This window comes from Rhipicephalus sanguineus, unplaced genomic scaffold (assembly GCF_013339695.2).
Source record: "Rhipicephalus sanguineus isolate Rsan-2018 unplaced genomic scaffold, BIME_Rsan_1.4 Seq10489, whole genome shotgun sequence".
Lineage (NCBI taxonomy): Eukaryota > Metazoa > Arthropoda > Arachnida > Ixodida > Ixodidae > Rhipicephalus > Rhipicephalus sanguineus.
Window position 1 is genome coordinate 18,204 of NW_023614233.1, and position 23,908 is coordinate 42,111.

Genomic DNA, 23,908 nt, shown 5'->3' on the forward strand with positions numbered 1-23,908 from the left:
ACTTGGTCAGCATCGGCCATCGCCTGGCGTCATAAGAACTTAAGAGAACATTGCGTCATTCTGGTGGGCTACCTGGACGAGTGGATGGCAATCGAGCGTCTCTCAGGGGAGTTCTGCCTCCAGCTCCCTCACTTGCCTTGCGTTTCAGTGTGTATGTTCGCGGTTAGGTTATGACCAGTGAGGAGTGTTGACCATACGCTGATCCCCTGCTATGCCAATTTTGGTATATTACAAGTTTTGGAGACGACTATGAGAGCGCCTGGTCCTAGGCGGCTAGACAGACAGACAGACAGACAGACAGATAGATAGATAGATAGATAGATAGATAGATAGATAGATAGATAGATAGATAGATAGATAGATAGATAGATAGATAGATAGATAGATAGATAGATAGATAGATAGATAGATAGTGTTTATCTAATAAAAGGACAAATCGCGGTGACGTCACTACTGACGCACCGCAACTTGTGTGTATATATTGCCAAGCAAGATGCTGGGTTATGAGATTAACCTGTTCGCCACGAAACGTATCACAGCTGCCTTCTTGTTCCCGAGCTAAAAATGGCGACGAAGATGCTGAAACGAATCTACGATGGAAAGGGGCGGATCCCGTGAATGACGGAGGCAGGGCAGTGTACGGCATGGCCAAGATGTGGGAATTCGACGCATTCCTGGTGGATGGCGATGAAGACTTTGCTTCGTGCGTGGAAAGATTCGAGCACTACTGCGAAGTAGCCAACGTACAAGAGGAGAAGCTTAAGAAGTCGGCCTTCATAACGGCGATTGGCAATTGCCATTTTTTGGGCGTGTTGGTAAACGGAACTCGAAAACATATTGAGCGCTTACAAACAGGGACGTAAGGGAGACGACAACACAATGCGCTAACTTCAACAATTTTATTTCCAGAAACCACCAAACTATATATCCGTGCACAGTGGCGCCACCAGTCCATCCACTAGCCAACCAAAAAAGCCCTCTCCCGATCTAGAAGGTCAATTGACGGTGCACTCACGCACGTGTCACCATTGCGAGATATAGCCTGGGCTTCGATTATCTCTCGGACGTCTTTATCTTTATGCTTTGCAAGCACCTTACATGAATCATACATCGGTACGCAACCGCATTCCAAACAATGTGTTGACAAATGGCCGTAATTATTCTTGTTTTTGACATTTAACTTGTGCTCACGAAGACGATCATTAAGACATCTTCCCGTCTGACCTATATATGTATTTCCACAGGTCAGCGGGAGCTCGTAAACCACCTCTTGTACACAATCCACTAGAGGGTCGCGATGGTTCTTGGAGCATCCGACAGCTGGCCTGCGGTACGGGTCCGTCAAGCTACATAATCTGCCAAGTTTTTCCGGGGCTGAGAACACTACTTTGATGTCCACACGACTAGCTATTTTCTTTAGATTGTGAGCCGTTTTGTGCAGATAAGGCACTACTGCCACTCTGCTCCTACTTTTCGCCTGTTGGATGGCTGCGTCCTGAGGACTACTGTCCAAGCGGCACCTTTTAAGCAGACCCTCGACAACCGACACCTGTACAGACTCTGGGAAACCAGCTGCCAATAACCTTTTGGACTGACTCATAAGACTTTCATGGATCTTATGGTGGCAGGATTTCTTCAATGCGTTTCCAAAACACAGATTGGCAATGCTTCTCTTTACGAGCTTCGAGTGAGCAGATTGGTATTGCAACAGGGGCTTATTAGCTCTGGGTTTATATTCCCAACACGTGTGCTGTTCCATGAATTGAAGTTCAATATCTAAAAACCGTAGCACGTTATCGAACGGCTCTTCAACTGTTACGATGAGTGGGCTAAGGCCAGCAGAAAAAACGTTTTTGAGTTTATCTACCGATACGTGTGATTTCGGCTCGAAGAGGACAAGGTAATCGTCTACGTATCTTACAACTTTTACCACCCTGTGCTCCGACAAGACCTGTGCCAGATTCCTGTTATGGTGGGCTAGAAAAATGTCACTTAGTATCGGCGCCAAACATGAGCCGATGCAGACGCCCTGCTTCTGTAGGAAAGATTTCCCATTCCATGTGGCAAATGTCGAGCGGAGATAGCAGCGAAGCAAATCTAAAAAGCATTGAACAGATACCCCGGCTGAGTTCTGAAAAGCAACTGCGCCATAGTCGTCGATACATTCTTCTACGCATGCGATTAGTTCGTTTTGAGGCAAGGAATAATACAGGTCCTTTATGTCAAAGGAGCAGGCCAACAAGCCTTTGTCTGCGCTATTCTTCAGGAACTCTACAATTTCCCCGGAATGCTTAACCAAAAAAGGGTCGTCAATTTTTAGAATTCCGAGTCTTTCTTGCAAGAAAAGAGCTAACTTCTTCTGCCATGATCCTATCTCTGACACTATTACCCTTAAAGGGCACTCGGGCTTGTGCGTCTTCGCGCTAAACATGATGTGAAGGCTATCTTTCTTGGCTTCGTCAATATCACGGAACAACCTACTAAGGCCCACCTTTTTGCAAAGGCGTTTTGCTTCTAGTTTTATATTCCTAAGGGACACGTCGTGACACTCGTTAAAAACATTGGCAACTGCAGAGCAGGCCTTCTCGTTAAAGTCACCTTCCCCGAGGACAACAAATCCACCTTCCTTATCTGCTGGCAGAACACACAGTTGCTTCTGCCTTAAGAAAGACGCTACGCGGCTTACAGGCACACGTGAAGCATTGGGATTGTTTCGCGAGATCACATCTACCCCTTCTGATATACATCTATTCGCTTCACCTTCCGGGGCACACTTTGATATCCGTCGCACTAGGCTCAAAAGTTTCGGCGCACTCAACCTTGGCTCCACGGCGAACTTAGGTCCAAGTTTTAGAACACTTTCAACGTAGTCTGGTAGACTGACCTGGCCGGTGGTTCTGACGCCGCATGTCGCGGTCCGTGTCTTCCCAGGGATGCTGGCACGTAAGCCTGGCAGAGTCTTCTGCCACAGGAATTCCGTGCCGCTGCTGATGATTGCTAGGAAATCTCTCCAGTCCCTGTTGGCGTTTCGTGACCTTCCTGGTTCTTCCAAGGAGGTTCTCAGCAGATCCTTCAACATCCGAGCCTGCCTTTGCCACTAACTCCTCAGAATCTTTAGGACTCTGATGCCGTGCCCGGCTGAAGGGGCAAACCCACCAAACAACCGCACGACTTCATCGGGTAGATGCTTGCAGCGGATGAAGAAGGAAAGTGAACGAGCTTGGCAGTTGGCATGAATCAAGAGGGGGGAAACTGAACACGGATTGAACGAAGAACACAGAAAAGAGCCCGATGTACTAGAAATGAATTTTAGCATTGCCATTTTTTGGACGTGTTGGTAAACGGAACTCGGTTTCTGGAAATAAAATTGTTGAAGTTAGCGCATTGTGTTGTCGTCTCCCTTACGTCCCTGTTTGTAAGCGCTCAATATGTTTTCGAGTTCCGTTTACCAACACGCCCAAAAAATCGCAATGCTAAAATTCATTTCTAGTACATCGGGCTCTTTTCTGTGCTCTTCGTTCAATCCGTGTTCAGTTGCCCCCCTCTTGATTCATGCCAACTGCCAAGCTCGTTCACTTTCCTTCTTCATCCGCTGCAAGCATCTACCCGATGAAGTCGTGCGGTTGTTTGGTGGGTTTGCCCCTTCAGCCGGGCACGGCATCAGAGTCCTAAAGATTCTGAGGAGTGAGTGGCAAAGGCAGGCTCGGATGTTGAAGGATCTGCTGAGAACCTCCTTGGAAGAACCAGGAAGGTCACGAAACGCCAACAGGGACTGGAGAGATTTCCTAGCGATCATCAGCAGCGGCACGGAATTCCTGTGGCAGAAGACTCTGCCAGGCTTACGTGCCAGCATCCCTGGGAAGACACGGACCGCGACATGCGGCGTCAGAACCACCGGCCAGGTCAGTCTACCAGACTACGTTGAAAGTGTTCTAAAACTTGGACCTAAGTTCGCCGTGGAGCCAAGGTTGAGTGCGCCGAAACTTTTGAGCCTAGTGCGACGGATATCAAAGTGTGCCCCGGAAGGTGAAGCGAATAGATGTATATCAGAAGGGGTAGATGTGATCTCGCGAAACAATCCCAATGCTTCACGTGTGCCTGTAAGCCGCGTAGCGTCTTTCTTAAGGCAGAAGCAACTGTGTGTTCTGCCAGCAGATAAGGAAGGTGGATTTGTTGTCCTCGGGGAAGGTGACTTTAACGAGAAGGCCTGCTCTGCAGTTGCCAATGTTTTTAACGAGTGTCACGACGTGTCCCTTAGGAATATAAAACTAGAAGCAAAACGCCTTTGCAAAAAGGTGGGCCTTAGTAGGTTGTTCCGTGATATTGACGAAGCCAAGAAAGATAGCCTTCACATCATGTTTAGCGCGAAGACGCACAAGCCCGAGTGCCCTTTAAGGGTAATAGTGTCAGAGATAGGATCATGGCAGAAGAAGTTAGCTCTTTTCTTGCAAGAAAGACTCGGAATTCTAAAAATTGACGACCCTTTTTTGGTTAAGCATTCCGGGGAAATTGTAGAGTTCCTGAAGAATAGCGCAGACAAAGGCTTGTTGGCCTGCTCCTTTGACATAAAGGACCAGTATTATTCCTTGCCTCAAAACGAACTAATCGCATGCGTAGAAGAATGTATCGACGACTATGGCGCAGTTGCTTTTCAGAACTCAGCCGGGGTATCTGTTCAATGCTTTTTAGATTTGCTTCGCTGCTATCTCCGCTCGACATTTGCCACATGGAATGGGAAAGCTTTCCTACAGAAGCAGGGCGTCTGCATCGGCTCATGTTTGGCGCCGATACTAAGTGACATTTTTCTAGCCCACCATAACAGGAATCTGGCACAGGTCTTGTCGGAGCACAGGGTGGTAAAAGTTGTAAGATACGTAGACGATTACCTTGTCCTCTTCGAGCCGGAATCACACGTATCGGTAGATAAACTCAAAAACGTTTTTTCTGCTGGCCTTAGCCCACTCATCGTAACAGTTGAAGAGCCGTTCGATAACGTGCTACGGTTTTTAGATATTGAACTTCAATTCATGGAACAGCACACGTGTTGGGAATATAAACCCAGAGCTAATAAGCCCCTGTTGCCATACCAATCTGCTCACTCGAAGCTCGTAAAGAGAAGCATTGCCAATCTGTGTTTTGGAAACGCGTTGAAGAAATCCTGCCACCATAAGATCCATGAAAGTCTTATGAGTCAGTCCAAAAGGTTATTGGCAGCTGGTTTCCCAGAGTCTGTACAGGTGTCGGTTATCGAGGGTCTGCTTAAAAGGTGCCGCTTGGACAGTAGTCCTCAGGACGCAGCCATCCAACAGGCGAAAAGTAGGAGCAGAGTGGCAGTAGTGCCTTATCTGCACAAAACGGCTCACAATCTAAAGAAAATAGCTAGTCGTGTGGACATCAAAGTAGTGTTCTCAGCCCCGGAAAAACTTGGCAGATTATGTAGCTTGACGGACCCGTACCGCAGGCCAGCTGTCGGATGCTCCAAGAACCATCGCGACCCTCTGTTGGATTGTGTACAAGAGGTGGTTTACGAGCTCCCGCTGACCTGTGGAAATAAATATATAGGTCAGACGGGAAGATGTCTTAATGATCGTCTTCGTGAGCACAAGTTAAATGTCAAAAACAAGAATAATTACGGCCATTTGTCAACACATTGTTTGGAATGCGGTTGCGTACCGAAGTATGATTCATGTAAGGTGCTTGCAAAGCATAAAGATAAAGACGTCCGAGAGATAATCGAAGCCCAGGCTATATCTCGCAATGGTGACACGTGCGTGAGTGCACCGTCAATTGACCTTCTAGATCGGGAGAGGGCTTTTTTGGTTGGCTAGTGGATGGACTGGTGACGCCACTGTGCACGGATATATAGTTTGGTGGTTTCTGGAAATAAAATTGTTGAAGTTAGCGCATTGTGTTGTCGTCTCCCTTACGTCCCTGTTTGTAAGCGCTCAATATGTTTTCGAGGCGATTGGCAATGAACGCGTACAAGATACTCAAGGATTTGCTTCTACCGGCGACCCCTGCGGAGAAGAGTCTCGAAGACCTGGTCAAGGTACTGAGTGACCATTACGAGCCTGCAAGCCGAATCATCGCAGAGCGATTCAGATTCAACAGGCGGTACCAAGCGGAAGGTGAGACAGCAGCGACATTGGCAGTTGCAGTGAAGCACATGGCCGCTAAATGCAAGTATGGCACATTCCTTGACGACGCACTACGCGACCGGTTCGTCGCTGGACTGCGAAACCCTGCCATTCAGACGGGCCCACTAGAAAAGAAAGGGCTGTCGTTCGAATCTGCTTGTGACTTTGCCAAAAGCGTTGAAATTGCGGAACAGGAGTCCAGGGGGTTTATACCTGACAGTGGAACGGTAGCCGACGTCCATGCGATAAGGAAGACAGGCAGCAAAGCAGCATTTGCGGTCAAGCCAGGCAAGCAATACGAGGCAACCAAGACAAAGTGTCACCGTTGCGGGCAAGAGCAGGACGCTAATTCTTGTCGTTATCGGAAAGGAAAGCAAGGTGCTACAGTTGCAAACGCACGGGTCACTTTGCTCGAGTATGCGGACAACGCCCGCCGGGTGCAGGAAAAATTCACGCCGTTGCCGACCAGCAAGAAGATACTGAGATGATGCTCTAGGCCGTACATCAAGCCGGCCTTGCGAAGCAGCCGTATCAGGTAGAACTTATGCTCGGAAGGAAGCGCGTGTAGATGCAAGTAGACACAGGAGCCGCTGTTTCTCTGATATCGGAAGACCTATAGAAGCAGCTAGTGAATCATCCGCCGCTCACACCATCTACTGTTAAGCTGAAGACTTACGGAGAAGCCCCGCTGGAAGTGAAGGGGCAAGCCGAGGTTCCGGTCGAGTACAACGGACAGCGCAAGATTCTACCAGTAGTTGTGGTGCCACGAAACAAGCCAGCGCTACTTGGACACGATTGGATTGAGAACCTGGACGTCGACTTGAATGGCATTCACACGGTGCAAGCGGAGCTCACGGCGGACAATCTTGTGAAAAGGTATGCCAGCGTTTTCACTGCTGGGTTAGGACTGATAAAGGGCTTTCAAGCGAAACTTTCCTTAAAAGAAGGTAGCTTGCCAGTGTTCCGCAAGGCACGTCCAGTACAATATGCCGTAAGGGAGCGAGTTAAAGAAGAGCTAGATAGCATACAAGCCCACTACAAGCCCACTACAAGCCCACGTACTGGGGGGTATAACACAATGTGACTGGGCCACGCCGTTGGTGGTAGGCGAAAAACCAGGGAACAAAGTGCGCCTTTGTGGAGACTATAAAGTGAGAGGTAAATCCCTGCGTTAAAACTGATCACTACCCGCTGCCAATAGTTGAAGACATGTTCGCGGTCATAGCAGAAAGCAAAGTGTTTACCGTTTCGGACTTGTCGTCAGCGTACCAGCAAATTGAGCTGCACCCTGACTCGCGGCCCTTGTTGACTATAAATACACACATGGGCTTATTCCAGTATGTTCGAGTGCCCTACGGCATTTCCAGTGCACCAGCAGTATTCCAAGCAATCATGGACGAGTTGTTGAAGGGACTAAGTGGAGTAGTTTGTTACCTTGACGATGTGCTTATCACAGGTGCCGACTACAACGAATGCCTGGCACGTGTAGAAGCAGTCCTGCAGCGCTTCGAGAAGCACGGCGTCAAAGTAAGGCACGAAAAGTGCAAATGTTTTGTGAAGTCCGTAAGATATCTGGGCCACGTCATTGATGAGACAGGCGTGCACCCTTGCTTTGAAAAGGTGGAAGCAATTAGAAAGGCTCCAACGCCTAAAAATTGCACGGAACTAAAGGCCTATCTTGGCATGTTGACATTTTATTCCCGTTTCATGCCGAACATGTCATCGGAACTAAGGCCGCTATACCAACTTCTTCAAAAAGTGGAACCTTGGGCATGGTCGGAGGAGACTGAAAAGGCATTTCAGGAACGCAAGAAAATGCTCGCTCAGGATTCAGTACTAACCTTTTACGACCCTAAAAACACTAGGTCTGGTTTGCGACGCCTCCCCTTATGGAGTTGGAGCAGTTTAATTTCATGTTGTTTGCGGCCAAGGGAAGCCGATAGCATGCGCGTCGCGCATGCTAAGTAGCGCCGAGAAACGCTACGCGCATATCGAGAAGGAGGCGTTGGCCGTTGGTGTTTGGGGTAAAGCGCTTTCATAAATACATTTATGGGCGTGAGTTCACAATTTATTCCGATCACCTTCCGCTAGCTAGCCTCTTTGGCCAGACAAAGCCAATTCCACAGATGGCTGCCGCGCGCATGCGACGTTGGATGCTGTTACTGGCGGCATACCAGTACAAGTGGACTGATAGAAAGGGTGCGCAAGTGGCTAACGCTGACGCGTTATCACGATTGCCGCTTCCGAACGAAGCAGACAAGAGCGACTACGTTCTGTTTTTCTCCGCTGTTGAAGCAGTACCGCTTTCAGCAAGCAAGATTCAAGCGGAAACTGAGAAAGACCGCACGTTGTCTAAAGTGAGACTTTTCGTTTTGAATGGCTGGCCAGAAAGACTCTCAGATGTAGACATTGCACCCTATTTTGTCCGGCGAAACGAGCTGTCTCTAGACTCTGGTTGCATAACCTGGGGCACGAGAGTAGTTATTCCCGAATCTTTGCAGCCAGAAGTGCAACAGCTATTGCACGAGGGGCACCCTGGTACCACTCGCATGAAAATGCTATCAAGAAGTCACGTGTGGTGGCCGAAGTTAAATGAGCTGATCGAAGAAACAGTTCGACGCTGTTCAACTTGCCAGCTCAGCCAAAACGCTGCACCTGCCATACCACTTATTTCATGGGGACGGCCCGCCGGACGGTGGCAACGAGTGCACCTAGACTTTGCATACTACAAACAAGACTGGTTTTTGGTGCTTGTCGATGCTCATTCTAATTGGGTGAACGTTATACACGTGAAATCGACCACGGCGTCGAAGTCTATTGAAAAGCTTCGCACCGTTTTTGCAACGTTTGGGCTTACCGAACAGATTGTGACAGATAATGGTCCTCAATTTGTGTCTGACGAATTTCCAGTTTTCCTCAGATCCAATGCTGTGCAACACGTCAAGACACCTCCGTACCATCCGGCTTCGAATGGGGCAGCAGAGAGGCTCGTCCAGACGGTAAAGAGGAACCTTGTACGCCAACTACGAGACGAGAAGCGCTCGGGGCAAGCACGGAGCATTCAACACCGGCTGGACCAGTTCCTCTTCACATACTGCAACACGCCATGCTCCACGACTGGTAAGACTCCTGCACAGAGTTTCCTGTCTTGGGCACCGCGCACGCGTCTCAGCATTTCACACCCTGAATTAGCCAAGCGGTCAGAGCCTACTCCATCTAGAGATCAAGACCAGGGACAGAAAAAGAATTGGCGGGAATTTGATGCAGGTGAACGGGTCCGAGTGAGAGGTATCCGACCAGGCGATCCGCACTGGTTAGAAGGAACGGTTGTTCGCCGTGTCAGCCTGGCAACTTACATAGTCAAAGTGGAAGGCCAGGAGCGATTCATGCATACGGATGACATTGTTAATACAAGTACTCCTCTTATTCTACACAGAACAGTGCGCATCACTGGCGCACCTCTAGCGCATCCTGGTCCGGCGACCCCTGAAGAAACAGAGGAAACTACTACCGAGGTCCAGCAACCAACGTCGGAAGCTACAGATTCTACCGCCGCTGAAGAACAACCTCCTGAACCTCTGCCACGCCGAAGCACAAGGGTTCGGCGACAGCATGAAAGATATGGATATTAAAGAAAATAAGGGAGAAGGAATGTTGTATCTAATAATAATATCTGGGGTTTAACGTCCCAAAACCACGATATGATTATGAGAGACGCCGTAGTGGAGGGCTCCGGAAATTTCGACCACCTGGGGTTCTTTAACGTGCACCTAAATCTAAGTACACGGGCCTCAAACATTTTCGCCTCCATCGAAAATGCAGCCGCCGCGGCCGGGATTCGATCCCGCGACCTGCGGGTCAGCAGTCGAGCGCCATAACCACTAAACCACCGTGGCGGGGCGGAATGTTGTATCTAATAAAAGGACAAAGCGCGGTGACGTCACTACTGACGCACCGCAACTTGTGTGTATATATTGCCAAGCAAACTGCTGGGTTATGAGATTCAACTGTTCGGCACGAAACGTATCACAGCTGCCTTCTTGTTCCCAAGCTACAACAGACAGACAGACAGACAGACAGACAGACAGACAGACAGACAGACAGACAGACAGACAGACAGATAGATAGATAGATAGATAGATAGATAGATAGATAGATAGATAGATAGATAGATAGATAGATAGATAGATAGATAGATAGATAGATAGATAGATAGATAGATAGATAGATAGATAGATAGATAGATAGATAGATAGATAGAAATGGGCAAAGTGGAAGAGGGTCGCAAAGAAATGCTTCGCATTTAAAACTTCGTTTTTCGAAAGATCATATTTGCTGGGCGTACGACCCACGCGCAAGTAAGCCGCTTCTTCCATTTGAATCGGCACGTTCAAAGCTCGTAAAAGGGTCCATTGCATTGACGTGCTTCACGAACGTCTCGAAGAAATCGTGTTTCCACTGGAGGACAGGTGGTTTTGACCAGCAGATAGACCATCTTCGCGCTGCAAGGTATCCGAAGCATGTGCTAATATCCGCCGTAGAATCAGTTCCCAAATAAAAATAATGCCAGGCCAGCGCGGAAAGCGCAGCATAGTCACAGCGAAAGCTGGAAGAGCGGCATTTTTAGAGCCCGCTATAAACTCTCTTGAGGCTACTAATACAAGTAGACTAGCAATGTACCCACTACGCCAGAAATCATAACTTTTGTGAAGTTGGGAAGCACCCACCACGACATTATTCGTCATTCTGCGGAGAAGCGATGTACCATCTTTGGGCATTCTGTCCACTTGGTTGATGCGACGGTTAATGTTGATGAATTATGGCTGAGCCTTTTGTAATGGGCTGGCAGCTTTAGCCGACCCACTAGTTACGTAATTCACAATGCGTGACGCCCAGTCGTTAGACTCTCCCACCACGCTGTATAGCGTACGTTAACGTGAGAAAGAGAGAGGGAGTAAACTTTATTGAGACCTTTACAAAATGGATCATGGGAGCCTTTTGGCAAGTGATAGAAGTGCACTTGCGATGAACCCACTACGCTATAAATCATCATATATTCTTTTTTTTTTGAAGTAGGGAAGCAGCCACTATGCAATTTTTCGTGAATCTGCGGAGAACTGTAGTAACCGCTGAACACTTGTAAGGCATTATGTGCACTTTGTTGGTGCTGTGGCTGACGACGATGAAGAATTGTGGCAGAGGCATTTGTAAAGATTTGGAAGCATTAGCAACCCACTCGTTTCACAATTCGCATTATGTGACACCTGCTTACAGTATTCGCGTTGTGTGGCGTCTGATCGTTATTTTACCCTTCTACCACACTACATTACATATATTAATGTAATGTAATGCAACTAGACCCCTCCACGGTGGTCTAGTGGTTATGGCGCTTGACTGCTGACCCGAAGGCCGCGGAATCGAATCCCGGCCGCGGCGGCTACATTTTCGATGGAGGCGAATATGTTTAGGCCCATGTACTTAGATTTAGCAGCACGTTAAAGAACCCCAGGTGGTCGAAATTTCCGGAGCCCTCCATTACGGCGTTCCTCATGCTCAAATCGTGGTTTTGGGACGTGAAACCTCAGATATTATTACTATCTTAATGTGTTCATAATACTGTATCTACTACCTACTGTATCTACTATGATTAAGATAGTACTATCTACTATACTACTATTTTCATGTGGTTACTTTCCGATATGTAACCTGTATAGGGTCGTTTTGCATAGCAGTTTCATGCACCGGCATGGCTCTGACAGGCAGTAAAGAAAAAAAAAGGCATAGCTCTGAGGTAGAACACTGGGCTCCCACGCAGAGGGCCCGGGTTCGAACCTCGTTCTGTCCCGGATATTTTTTGTTTAGTTTTTTTCTGATGTCACGCGATAGTGGTTATGGACACCGGCGGCGGCGGCGGACAACTGCGGCGCCGAAAACGGCCCTTCTGATCTCATAACAGCTGTCGCTGTAAAACAACACCAGGCCTGCGCGGAAAGCATAACAGTCGCAGCGAAAGCTGCAAGAGCGGCACTTCTAGAGCCCGTTGTAAAATATCTTGGGTTAACCAATACATGTGCACTAGCGAGGTAACCACTGTGCTTTAAATCACTGTAATTTTGTGCAGTAGGGAAGCAGCCACTATGCCATTGTTCGTCATTCTTCGGAGAATCGTGGTAACCGCTAAAAACCTGTAAGGCATTATGTGCACTTTTTTAATGCTGTGCATGATGAAGATGAATAACTATGGCACAGCGGTTTGGAATGGTTGGAAGCATTCAGCAACCCACTCGTTGCTCAGTTCGCGTTGTGTGACGCCTGGTTGATATTTTAGATGTGAAGCATCTTATAGCGGAGTTCAATCCGGTGGTGGTGGTGGTGGTGGTGGTGGTGTGCGGCGTGACCACCCTTACTGCGCATGCGCAAGCCTTCTCCAATTCCCCTCTCCACTCCCCCTCCACATCACATCTCCCCTTCCCTTTCTCCCTCCCCTTTCCCTTTCCCATCCCCCTCTCCGCTCCTCCTCTCCCCTACCATCTCTCCTCCGCTCCCCATCTTCCCTTCCCCTCCCTTTCCCCTCCCCCCTCCTTTCTTCCTCTCCACTTCCTCTCTCCCCTTTCCCCCTCACCACTCCACCTTTGAAACGCGGGCTCTACATGCCGAAACACTGCTTCGCATCGCCTCATGGTCCCCTTTAGTGGGAGATGGTGTGAGTTTTTTACTTTTCTACGACGCTATATTACATATGGTAATGTGATTCCTTCCCGACATGAAGCCTGTATAGGGCCTTTTTGCAAAGGAGTTTAAAGCACCGGCATGTCTCCGTGGTAAACACGGGGTTGCCACGCAGAGGGCCCACGTTCGAACCCCGTTCCATCCCGGATATTTTTAGGGGCGAAGCACCTTAGGGCCGAGGCTTGTCCGTCCATCCGCGTCCGGCCGTCACGGTACACGAAACCGAAAGCCACAGCACCGTGTACTGTCGAAACCTAAAGCAACTGTGAAAAGATGTTAACAAAAGGTGAACAAGCAGAAAACTAAAATGACGAAACACTGTAAAAACAAAACATCTAAAGGGTAACAAGAGGTCAAGAAGCACAAAAAGAAAATGACAAAGCACCGTAAAAACACCAACATTAAGCCCCATAAATAAAGCATGTGACAGCACAGTGCACGCTGCAGTGATAAAGACACGAGTCACGGGTCATTTAAGATAACACCGAAGAGATGCCCACGTGCTTCGCCCACTCATCATCATTAACTTCGTGGAGATGCGGTGATTTTTGTAGCGTTAGCTACACTGGCCTAGCTGAGCCAGATTTGCGCGCCTCCTCAAGAGCCATGCAGCGCATGCGCGAGGATCAGTGACGTCACACAGCTGGCGCACCGAAGCCGACACTTCCCGCGCACTCCACCGCCGCCGCGCGCGACTCGCCGCCGTTGGTCTGCGCGTTCCAGAGAGACGTATTGGCACCGGGGCGCACGCAGCGATTCGCCTTCGCTGTCCAGTCGCCGTCTGACACTGCGCTGGAGCCGCTTGATAGCGCCTCTGACTGGCGTTTGCCAGTCTGGTATAGCCATGGAGAAGGAGAGCGCAAATGCTGCTCAACGGCGCAGAAGAGCGGAGAAGCTTAACTCATTGGATCCCTAAGAAGCTGCCTGGCAAAATAAAGAATGTGCCACATAATACGTATACCATGTGTGTGTGATTGGAGCAGCAGTAAACATGATAATCAAGCTAATCCTAGGCAACCAGGAAAGCTACGAATAATCAGCTGAACCTATGCTAACACTATGTTATCCTTCCATAGCCGAGCTAACCCACTGCAACATTTTTTTTTTCTTATTTCGTTCTGTTTCTTATTTTGTGCGATAGCGGTAAGGTACGTGCATACTGGCAGAAAGCATGCCGCGGCGCCGTCCCGCCCGTCGGTACCTCCACGCGGCAAGCAGTGGCAGGCTGTCCACATTGCCGGCGCGAGAGTCAGGAGACAAAGAGTGGACATGTCGAGACGCGCGCGCCCGCCGGCTCGCTGCCGGCTCGCGATTTCTCCCCGAAGCCGGAGAGGGGTGGCGCGGTTGAGGAGAACAATGTCTGGTTGCTATGACGACAGCCCGTGGGAGGAGGACGATGAGAGAAAAAACGCCAGGCCTGCGCGGAAAGCGGAGCACAGTCAGGCCCGAGGCATGATGGCAGTTTGGCGTGCGGGCCACGAGGCGTCGCTACTGTCGAAACGATTGCAGTGAACCTGGTAGCGGCGGTACTTGAAGGCCTCAGTAAGCCTAATAAAAAATAAAATAACGTGGCCACAGTGGTGCACGAAAGTAAACAAAAACGTGTTTATGCACTAAACTAAAACCAGCCACGAGCATTACAAGGCAAGGTTTTAGAGAAGTTTGTAAAGACGACTGTGCGTGGTTCCGCTAGGTACCGCCGCCATCACGCCTGCGCAGCGCACAAACAGACGGCGCGCAAGCACGAAAGAGCGCATAGAAACGCAAACTTTACAACGGCAGAGGAGCAGCGATGTCGCACCTTTATTGCTGCGCGAAGTGGTGCAATTCCTCGGGGAAAGAAGGTGCACACTTCTTCAGGATCCCTGCTGACCACAGGTATTTATACCTTCACTATTATATATTTCCCAAGATGTTCACAAAGTTTAGATCTGGTTGCCGTTGACCGTTGATTTGAAACTGCTGAATGAACAACGAATTTACTTGCTGCCATTCGTTGCTGCGGCTATGTGTTTGACAAATGGTTACGATAAGATGATTAAATTAGTGGACGGGCTGTAATTTGTGGCTCGACGCGGCGTCACCTCTCAAAAGCGGAGCTGTTCGCTAGTTATGGTTGCTCACGTTAGTATGTGCGTGTCAAACTGCCTGTCGTTACCTCGACTATCTTATGAAAGCTAGCCAACTCAGATTACGGTGTCGTGCAACCGTGTCTTATGAGTGTTTTTGTTACGTGTTACTTTAACTTATGCGTGCTATTAACATTATAAGAAAGTGGGATACTTGTGCTCACCGCAGTTGTTTTTTTAAGCGCTTTAATGCGTGCGTATACATTTAATACATCCGTGTAGTTTATCAGTGGTGTTCGTAGCCGACGAAAGTATCGCTCGCAAAGTTATTGCGGAGGCCCCAGTAGCTAACTTGGGGCACTGCCTGTTGTATCTATATTTTGTTTCCATGTTGAAACTTTTTTAGCGCGCACAAAAGACGGAGGACACAGAAAGAAGGTACAAAATGAGCGCTTACTCACAACTGATTTATTTTTTGAAAGCGACTAAACATATAAGCACAAATAATCATCACAAAGCATGCGCGGAGCAAGTCATGAGGCATAATAGCAGATTACAACGAGTTAACCACAGTTCAAAAAAGATATTTCTTTATCAGTAAGCGCCACCGATGGTTGACTAATACAATTTTTCCCACACCTAATTATATGGAAAGCTTCCGTGACTTCACGTGTTAGTTTATCATTATGAGTAGGTGTCCATATCATTATTATGATATTATTATATCATTATTATTATTATATGGATAAGAACTCATCATTATGAGTACTTATCCATATAAGTAGGTGTGATAAAAATTGTATTAGTCAACAATCGGTGGCGCTTACTGATAAAGAAATGTCTTTTTTGAACTGTGGTTAACTTGTTGTAATCTGCTATTATGACTCATGACTTGCTCCGCGCATGTTTTGTGATGATTATTTGTGCTTATATGTTTAGTCGCTTTCAAAAAATAAATCAGTTGTGAGTAAGCGCTCGTTTTGTACCTTCTTTCTGTGTCCTCCGTCTTTTGTGCGCGCAAAAAAAGTTTCAACATGAATTCATACCAACTCGCCCAGCTCTCAGTTTTACTGCAATTTTGTTTCCATTTGTACTTGTTGAACATGACGTGCCCAGTCCAGACGCTTTTCAGGAAAGCACCACAACTCCTCGTCTGCCGGCATCAAGGGTCTGAAACCGTGATACCGCGCCCCACCTCCGCTAACATTGCCTCGGCGGGGCAACCTTTGACCGCGGTGTTGACGGAAGAAGACCAGTGCGTCGCTCCGCGCGTTGGAAGCAAAATCAGTCATTACCTAGATAGTCATCTCAACACAAAGATAAATGGTAACCTCGTCTTTTGATGATTTTCACTTCTTCATTGAAGCAAGACCAAGATTAGGTTTATGGTTTTCACTGTCTGGCAGAGTAACAAAGGACTTTGCACGCCATGGCATATTTTTTATTATTTTTTCTGTGTCCTGATAAAGTTGTTTTCAAGTATATGTTATTGTCTTTTCGTCTTCCTTCACCATAGAAGATTATGGGACCATTTGATGCTCATTTTAAAAGAAGAAACAATATCTATGAGCTCTGAATATGTAGATTTTCAGCCTGGCTGACATATGCCAACCGGCCGGAGTTGCTTCAGCTTACAAGGGACAAAGTAAACAAGAGCTACAGGCTGTGCTGTAAGCATTTCACAAAAGACAGCTTCACCAGTGACACCTGCACAAGGCTCACACGTGAAGCTGTCCCTTCAGTGAAAGTGAAGGAGCCTCACCTGAAGGCTCTGGTGCACCCAGGTGAGAAAAATTCTTTCCCCAGTAGGCACTATTTAAGCTTATTCATGCAATAACTCTTCTGGCTTTTTATTTCAGATTTTTACGATGAACAGGCGGCACAAGGTAAGGATAACCTAGCAATTACAGGATAGAATGACACAATTCCATTCACCAGAATGGTCTTGTAGCATAACCTGCAGAACAAAAAACTGGGATACTTTACTGTCAAATGGCCATGTTTTGATTGATATCAGACAGCAGTGAAGTTCAATTCAATAACCAAAATGTTGGCTTGATTGAAAAAATAATCTCCTGGGCACCCCATTCCCATGGCATTTTTAAAATTTTGGCAGTTTGCCTTCCTATGCCTATGATTTCGTGTTTTAGTCACTAACACTTGCTCATTATTGAAATAAATGAGGGACAGAATGAAGAGATTCAAAACAGCATTTGCAGTATGTTTATCTGGCAAATGTCTCTTTGTAACCGACTTATTTCTGAAAAACACACAGGAACTCTTTGATACCCAAATTTGGATAGAAAATTTTCAGAGAAAACATTTCTGTACTAGCACTTTATAGTGTAAACAGCTGATGGTGCTGCTACGGAGAGCTTCCCCTGTTGTTTCTATTTATTTCACACAGGCCCTGGTTCCACCACAGCAGCACAGCCCACCATGAGCACTGCAACAACGTTGCTTGGGCACGGGCATGGTAAGCGACAATTTGTGTTTACACGGAAAAGTATTTCTGCTTATTCGCTGCAGCAAACATTTCACTTTTCTTCAGAATAAGTAGCACTTCTGTTTTAGACTACCGCTTCATGCCACCTCAAAGTGGAGAGCCAGGGAACATTCTTTGTGAAGAACCTGCGCTCCAGGATGAAGGTACGTGCACAAGAATGTGCTTTGCATCACCCTTATCCCATTCTGTGCTTTTCTACAAAGGGTTTATCTCTGTAATTGTTAATGTACTGGAGATTAAAAAAACAGCACATTTATTATGCCCAGTGCCATGCTTGCAAATGTATTTACTCTACTAGCTGTCTTTTCACCGTAGGGTGACTAAGTTCGAGTACTTTAATTGCAGACAACCAGTATGCTGCAAGCGAGTTGCCGTCCCCTGCTGCTGAGACTGCCTCCCCTAGTGTGGAAGATAGGTGTACCGAACAAGGATCTGTGTCACCTTTCTGCTTGGAATGAAAGGGTACAGAATGTTTGGTTGGTGGCACCACTGTAATACTGCACGAATAGGTGGCAAAAAATAAAAACAGCAATACTATTTTGTATGCTACACCTGCACACTAGAACACATTGTTCTCTGAAATTGGAAGAATACGTAGAAATGTCACAGGTGTTTTTTCAATTACCAGCGCCATGAGAAGAATTGCTGTGCGTAAACCTTAAATGCAGGAAATGTACTCTAGGGGAAAAACTTTTACCTTGTGCTCATAGAGTAGTATTTAGCATGCTTCCCAGTAAGAATGTCTGATTGCACTGTTTACATGGTATAGATGAACTGATAGCATGCTGCGCAAACGCAAAATGAAGAAACAGGGACATAGAGCAGCGAAAATGGCTTTTCGCATGTCGCAGTATGAATGTACTCTGTCATGTTTCCGTCCTTACTCCTCTAGTGTTTGTGCAGCTCGTTATGAGTTCATACCAACGCAACCTCCCTGCAAGAAAGCTTTGTTGCGTGGTCTAGATACGTTTTCTTTTTGTACATCAATGCATAGACTCAGTGCTTTCTTTGTTAAGCTCATTCCATAGTGATGAAAACACTGAGTAGTTTTGCTCAGGCACTTGTTAAAATTGCTCCACAAGTCTGTGTCTCAGTACTCACACCTGCAATACAAAGTGAATTTAATAATACCTGTTTGCAAGCCTTTGATAGCATATTTATTTATTTTTCAACAGCTGCTTCGCCAAGCACACCCACAAGAAGGCCCACACCACCGTCACCAGTTTCACCAAGTGATAGTAAGTGCAAAAAAATCACAGCATATCCACGGAGTGAATGATGATGAGTGGGCGAAGCTGCGGAGGTTCATCGGTAAACCGTGAATCCTCCGTGAATTCTGCCCAGTACATCATTACCGACGTGAGATCGGGCGCGTTTATACTAAAGGTTCGATGAGAGTTATGACGACTTGCAGCTCACTTTAATTTTACATGTACGCTGTGAAGTTTCATTGTTTAATCACGCACAGGAGAAATCGCACACACGCACTACCTTGGAGGTCAAAATCCAGTGCCTATATATACGGGGTGGTCACTGAACGGTTGTGCAGCGCGAGCGGTCGGTTTTTTTCAATCAAGACGCTGCCGCGACGCTACCTCGCGACGCTGCCTGCGTCGGCGCCGCTGCGCCGCGAGTCAAGATTGGGGGGGACCGTAGGAGAGGAGAAAGAGGGGGAAGCGTAGGAGAGGAGAGGGCGATACATATCACGTACTGTCGCAGCGCATTGTCTTTAGGAAGCCTTCATGTGTGCACGCCCCCTCCGTTTTTAAGACTGCTTATGGGAGAGGGGAAGAGGAGGGGAGATGGGAAGGGGAGAGGGGAAGGGGAGAGGGGAAGGGGAGAGGGTGAGTGGAGAGGGGTAGAGGACATGGGAAATGGTCAGGGGGAGTGGAGAGGAGGTGTGTGGAGAGGGTATGCGCATGCGCAGTAAGGGTGGTCACGCCGCACACCACCACCACCACCACCACCGGACAGATACTGCCGTTTACTGCCGGCTGCCGGGTGATACGCCGGACAACGGAGACGCGACAAGGTTAGACTAAGAGGAGCTACGCCCCTAAAAAGAGAGAGAGAAATATTGCAAAGTGCACATCCTGCACCTGCTTAAAGGAGTATGGAGCAGTAGCCTTGATGTTTTCCTGATAGATATGGACATCTAAGCCTGCGTAATGTTGGTACAACCTATAATGTTGACAAAACCATGCATATAGTTCAGGGCCTGCAACCAGTGTTTTAGTTCACACAATTACTTATACTTCAAATGTAAGGTGGGTGCAGTTGGACTTACAAGGTCCGCACTGAAAATTGTGCTGTCCGATTTGTTGTGATCAGTGTAGCTCTGCGAGATAGGCCAGCAGAATATGATGCACAAGGCGTGCATTCATATAAATGTGATAGCTATTTATGAGATGAATTATTCAAAATCCTCCACTTTCTAAATGTCATTGCCTCTGTTCAGCATTTCATGAAATGTACATTTTTGCAATGCTTTCTGTGATATTTCTTTGGTCATCGATGATTCTTTGAGGATAAAATGATACCTGTCTCAGTCGCATAATACACATCGCTTCCAATGAAAAATGATATGGAAGCACATAGTGGTCCGTCAATTAGTAGCCCTGCGATTGTGCACTGATAGCTTACTCATGATTTTTTTCTCTCTCTACAAGACTGATGAAAGGCTATACCTTTGCATTCTTCCATGTCATTTTTTTTACAGCTGAGCCTGGCCCGAGCGGCCACCAATTTTCTAAGGAGGGCAGCAGCGCGGAGCAGGCTCAAGAAACACCAAAAAGTGGGAAAAGAAAACGCAGCTCTGTGCACACCCCTCGCACGAAAAAGAAGTTGATAACACTTCACTCACGAAGTGAAAGGTACCGCAAGGCACTCGGTCGGATGAAAAAAAAAGGCACGAGGCGAGGCGCGTTACGCAGCAGGAGGCTTTAAACAAGCTATAACGGGATTTGCCAAAAGTGTTCTGTTATTCCTTATATCCACGGCGTAGCACATAATCTTAAGAAGACTGGAAATAAGCCTGGCGTAAGAGTGGTTATATCTGCACCAGAGAAGCAGTCTAAACTGTGTAGCGAAACTTGCCCTGTTCAGAAAGAAAAAAAGTGCTGCTAAAATAACCATCACAATGACTCTGTTAAGTGCGCACAGACTGTTGTGTATAGGACACCCATGTCGTGTGGCCGCGCATACGTTGGACAAACTGAAAAATGTATCACTGAGCGAGTAAAAGAACATGATAGTAAGGTGCAGAAAGGCCTGAATGGACACCTGGCTATCCACTGCAAGGATTGTGGCTGTGTGCCATACTTTGATAACACTTGCATTTTGTATCGCAACAGGGATATGCTAACGAGATTGATAGTTGAAGCTGCAGAAATGAAACGGGATGATATTGATTGTGTCAGTGCACCGTCGATCTCGCTTACGCAGAAGAAACTTCGTTTTTGGATGGTGTGTTGGGCAATAATGGATGAGTAATAACCGGTATGACACGTGGGCTTTTTGTTTGTCTTCTTTCTTTCTTTTTTATATGTCGCGCTTTCGAATAAACGCTTGGTTGCAGTCAAGCGCTTGTGTAGTGTCTTTCTTTCTTGCTGTTCCTGTGTGTAGTTTTGCGCTTCTTACGCAGATAGAAAACCAAGTTGGGGCCCATTTCCTGCATCGTCCCATTTATTGGAGACACTCACGCGTTCATAGACCGCGAGCCAGTCCTCCACGTCGCTCTCATCTGCGCCAGTGAAAAATGGGGGTCGCGGATACGAGGGACACCGGGACAAGCGGTCAGTGCAGGAGGCGGCGTTTTCTGAGCGGCGTCTTGCGGCATGGTAGATGGCACGGTGAGGGATCGAAGCTCCAGGGGCATCAAATGGAGAACGAAGTTGTGGTGACGGTACAGCACTCTCCACCACTTCTAAAGGCGTTTATTGACGGCGGGATTGACGGCGACGGTGCACAACGACGACAGTCACGACGGAGCGCAGACTCCCACGAGCACGAGCAGGAGGGGCGTGCTCTCTGAGAAGAGGCGAAGAGGGCGACCCACTAGAAGGCGCTCGAGAGGACGACCCATTACAGCGTTCCAATTCTTCTCTACAGATATGTTACCCCAAAAAATGTATCTGTTCACACTGCTAATGACTTTAATGATCATTTCTCAAGAATCGGTGTGAACATATACAAACACTCTGCCCTAACAGCTTTCACAACTAGGCTTGAAAGATCTATTGAATATGACTTTCATTTTCGTGAAATAACACTTGATGAAGTAAAATCAATCGTAGGAAAGTTGTCTGCAGATAAGGCATCTGGACCCGACGGTATTCAGGTTGGGATCCCGAAAAACAATATCGATATCTTGTGCAGGCCCCTTTGCCACATGTTTAATCACGCAGTAAGCATAACCTGTTCATTCTGAAAAGACAGGGCGTGCAAACACGGACACAAGAAAGAAGTCAGGACACCACAAACACCACAAACCACAAACTAGCTCAGCTCTCTGTTATTATAAGCATAACCTGTTACCCAGACGTATTGAAAGTTGGTAAAGGCATTCCAGTGCACAAATCTGGTGACCAGAACCACCCGGGTAGTTATAGACCAATAACCATTCTCAGTACAGTGAACACCCTATTCGAAAAACTGATTGCGTTACAACTAAATGCATTTTTTGAAAACAATAACATTATCTGCCCGCAGCAGCATGGTTTCATTGCAGGTAGATCTACTGCAACCGCCGTTTCAACACTTTCACAATTCATTAACACCGCTCTAATCAAGTAGGACATTGCAGTGTCAATATTTCTCGATGTAAGGAAGGCGTACGACACAATCTGTCATGCTAGACTGTTTGAAAAGTTAGAGTCTTATGGAGTCGTTGGAAACACTTCAATTCATCCAGAGCTATTTCCACGCACGTAGACAGCAAGTAGTAATTAACAAACATTGCTTTACTTTTGCTGATGCCACATGCGGAGTACCACAGGGATCGGTTGTGGGTCCCATTCTCCACTCTTTATACATCAATGATCTACCGCTAGCTCGTAAGTTCACAAAAGCCCTAATGTATGCAGATGACACAGCATTACTTTACTCGGGTAATTCACTTCCTTCACTACAAGACATTATATCGAAAGAAATAGCAATAATAAATAAGTCGTTTACAGAAAACAGGCTAGCCACAAATAATAAGAAAACTCAACACGTCGTATTTCACTCAAGCAGGAAAATAGTGAACTACAGCAGCCTTAATATTTCTCTGGCCAACCAAACTCTGAATAGGCTCGACTCATTGAAATACTTAGGAATTATTTTTGACCATCACTTGCACTGGAGAGACCAGATCAATGCTGTGTCTAGAAAACTAGTTTTTAGCTGTTATGCACTAGTCCGTTCCCGCCGATATTTTCCTCGTTCTCTACTTCGTTGCATATACTTTTCTCTGTTTCATTCACACCTCAGCTACTGCTTTGAGGCGTGGGGTCTAACATACAAAACTTATTTAAGACCTATACTCCAGTTACAAAAACGTGCTTTAAGAATAATAACATTCTCCCCCGTTCATTATCCCAGTGGTATCCTATTCAATGATCTTCATATTCTCTCATTTACGGCGCTAAGAAATTATAAGATAACTTGCCTAGTTCGCAAAATACTGTACACAAGCTTTCCACTACCCGACACCATATTCAACTTCCCGCGTGCAAACACCAGACAAACAAGTCAGTTAAATTGAAATCTTCCTCCCTGTAACAACGTCTATGGCGAACGATTGTTAGAATTCTTCGGAGCTGTAACCTGGAACACTGTGCCTCTAGAAATAAAAACTATGCGTAACTTCAAGCTTTCTTGAAAACGCTTTTTCTTGTCTAATGAATTTTAATCATCTTTCCATACGTAGATTGTGCATCGTTGAAACTTCCATATGTATAAAACCAATACAGTTTTCATGACCAATCATGTGCGTTGCTAACTTTTATGTATTTTCTCTATTGAACCAGCTACTAGGCACGTAGGCTATTGGTCCAAATATTATGTGCGCATTTTTAGGGGCGAAGCTCCTTAAAGCGTAAAGCGGCACCCGTTCGTCCCTCGTAGTTGTCGTAGTCGTAGTGCGTAACCAGTCGTAACGCTAGTACCAGATCTTGACCTCTAAGGTGGTGCCGGTGGGAGATTTTTCCTGTGTGTTGTTGAACAATAAAAAACTCGCAGCGTGCGCGTTAACTAAAAGCCGAATTCTTCTGTCTCTCATTCCCCATTAGCAGCCATTGGCATGTTCCAGTAGGAAACGTTAGTAGAAGTAGAAGTGTAAGTGTTAGCTAAAAGCCGACTTCTTCTGTCTCTCATTCCCATTAGCAGCCATTGTTTACCTCCAAGGTAGTGCCTGGTGAGATTTCTCCTGTGCGTGATTAAACAATAAAAATTTTGTTCAAAACGCCGTTGATTGATGAAATAAA

The 23,908-nt window shown here is 46.8% G+C and overlaps 1 long non-coding RNA gene across 1 annotated transcript in view; it reads right to left on the bottom strand.

The window, feature by feature from the left end:
- Positions 1-9,811: 9,811 nt before the first annotated feature.
- LOC125756490 (uncharacterized) overlaps positions 9,812-23,908 on the bottom strand; it is a 219,420-nt gene continuing 205,323 nt past the window's right edge. The window contains exon 2 of the long non-coding RNA XR_007414545.1: positions 9,812-9,988. This is a non-coding gene — a long non-coding RNA (uncharacterized LOC125756490). The remainder of the gene's footprint in view (positions 9,989-23,908) is intronic.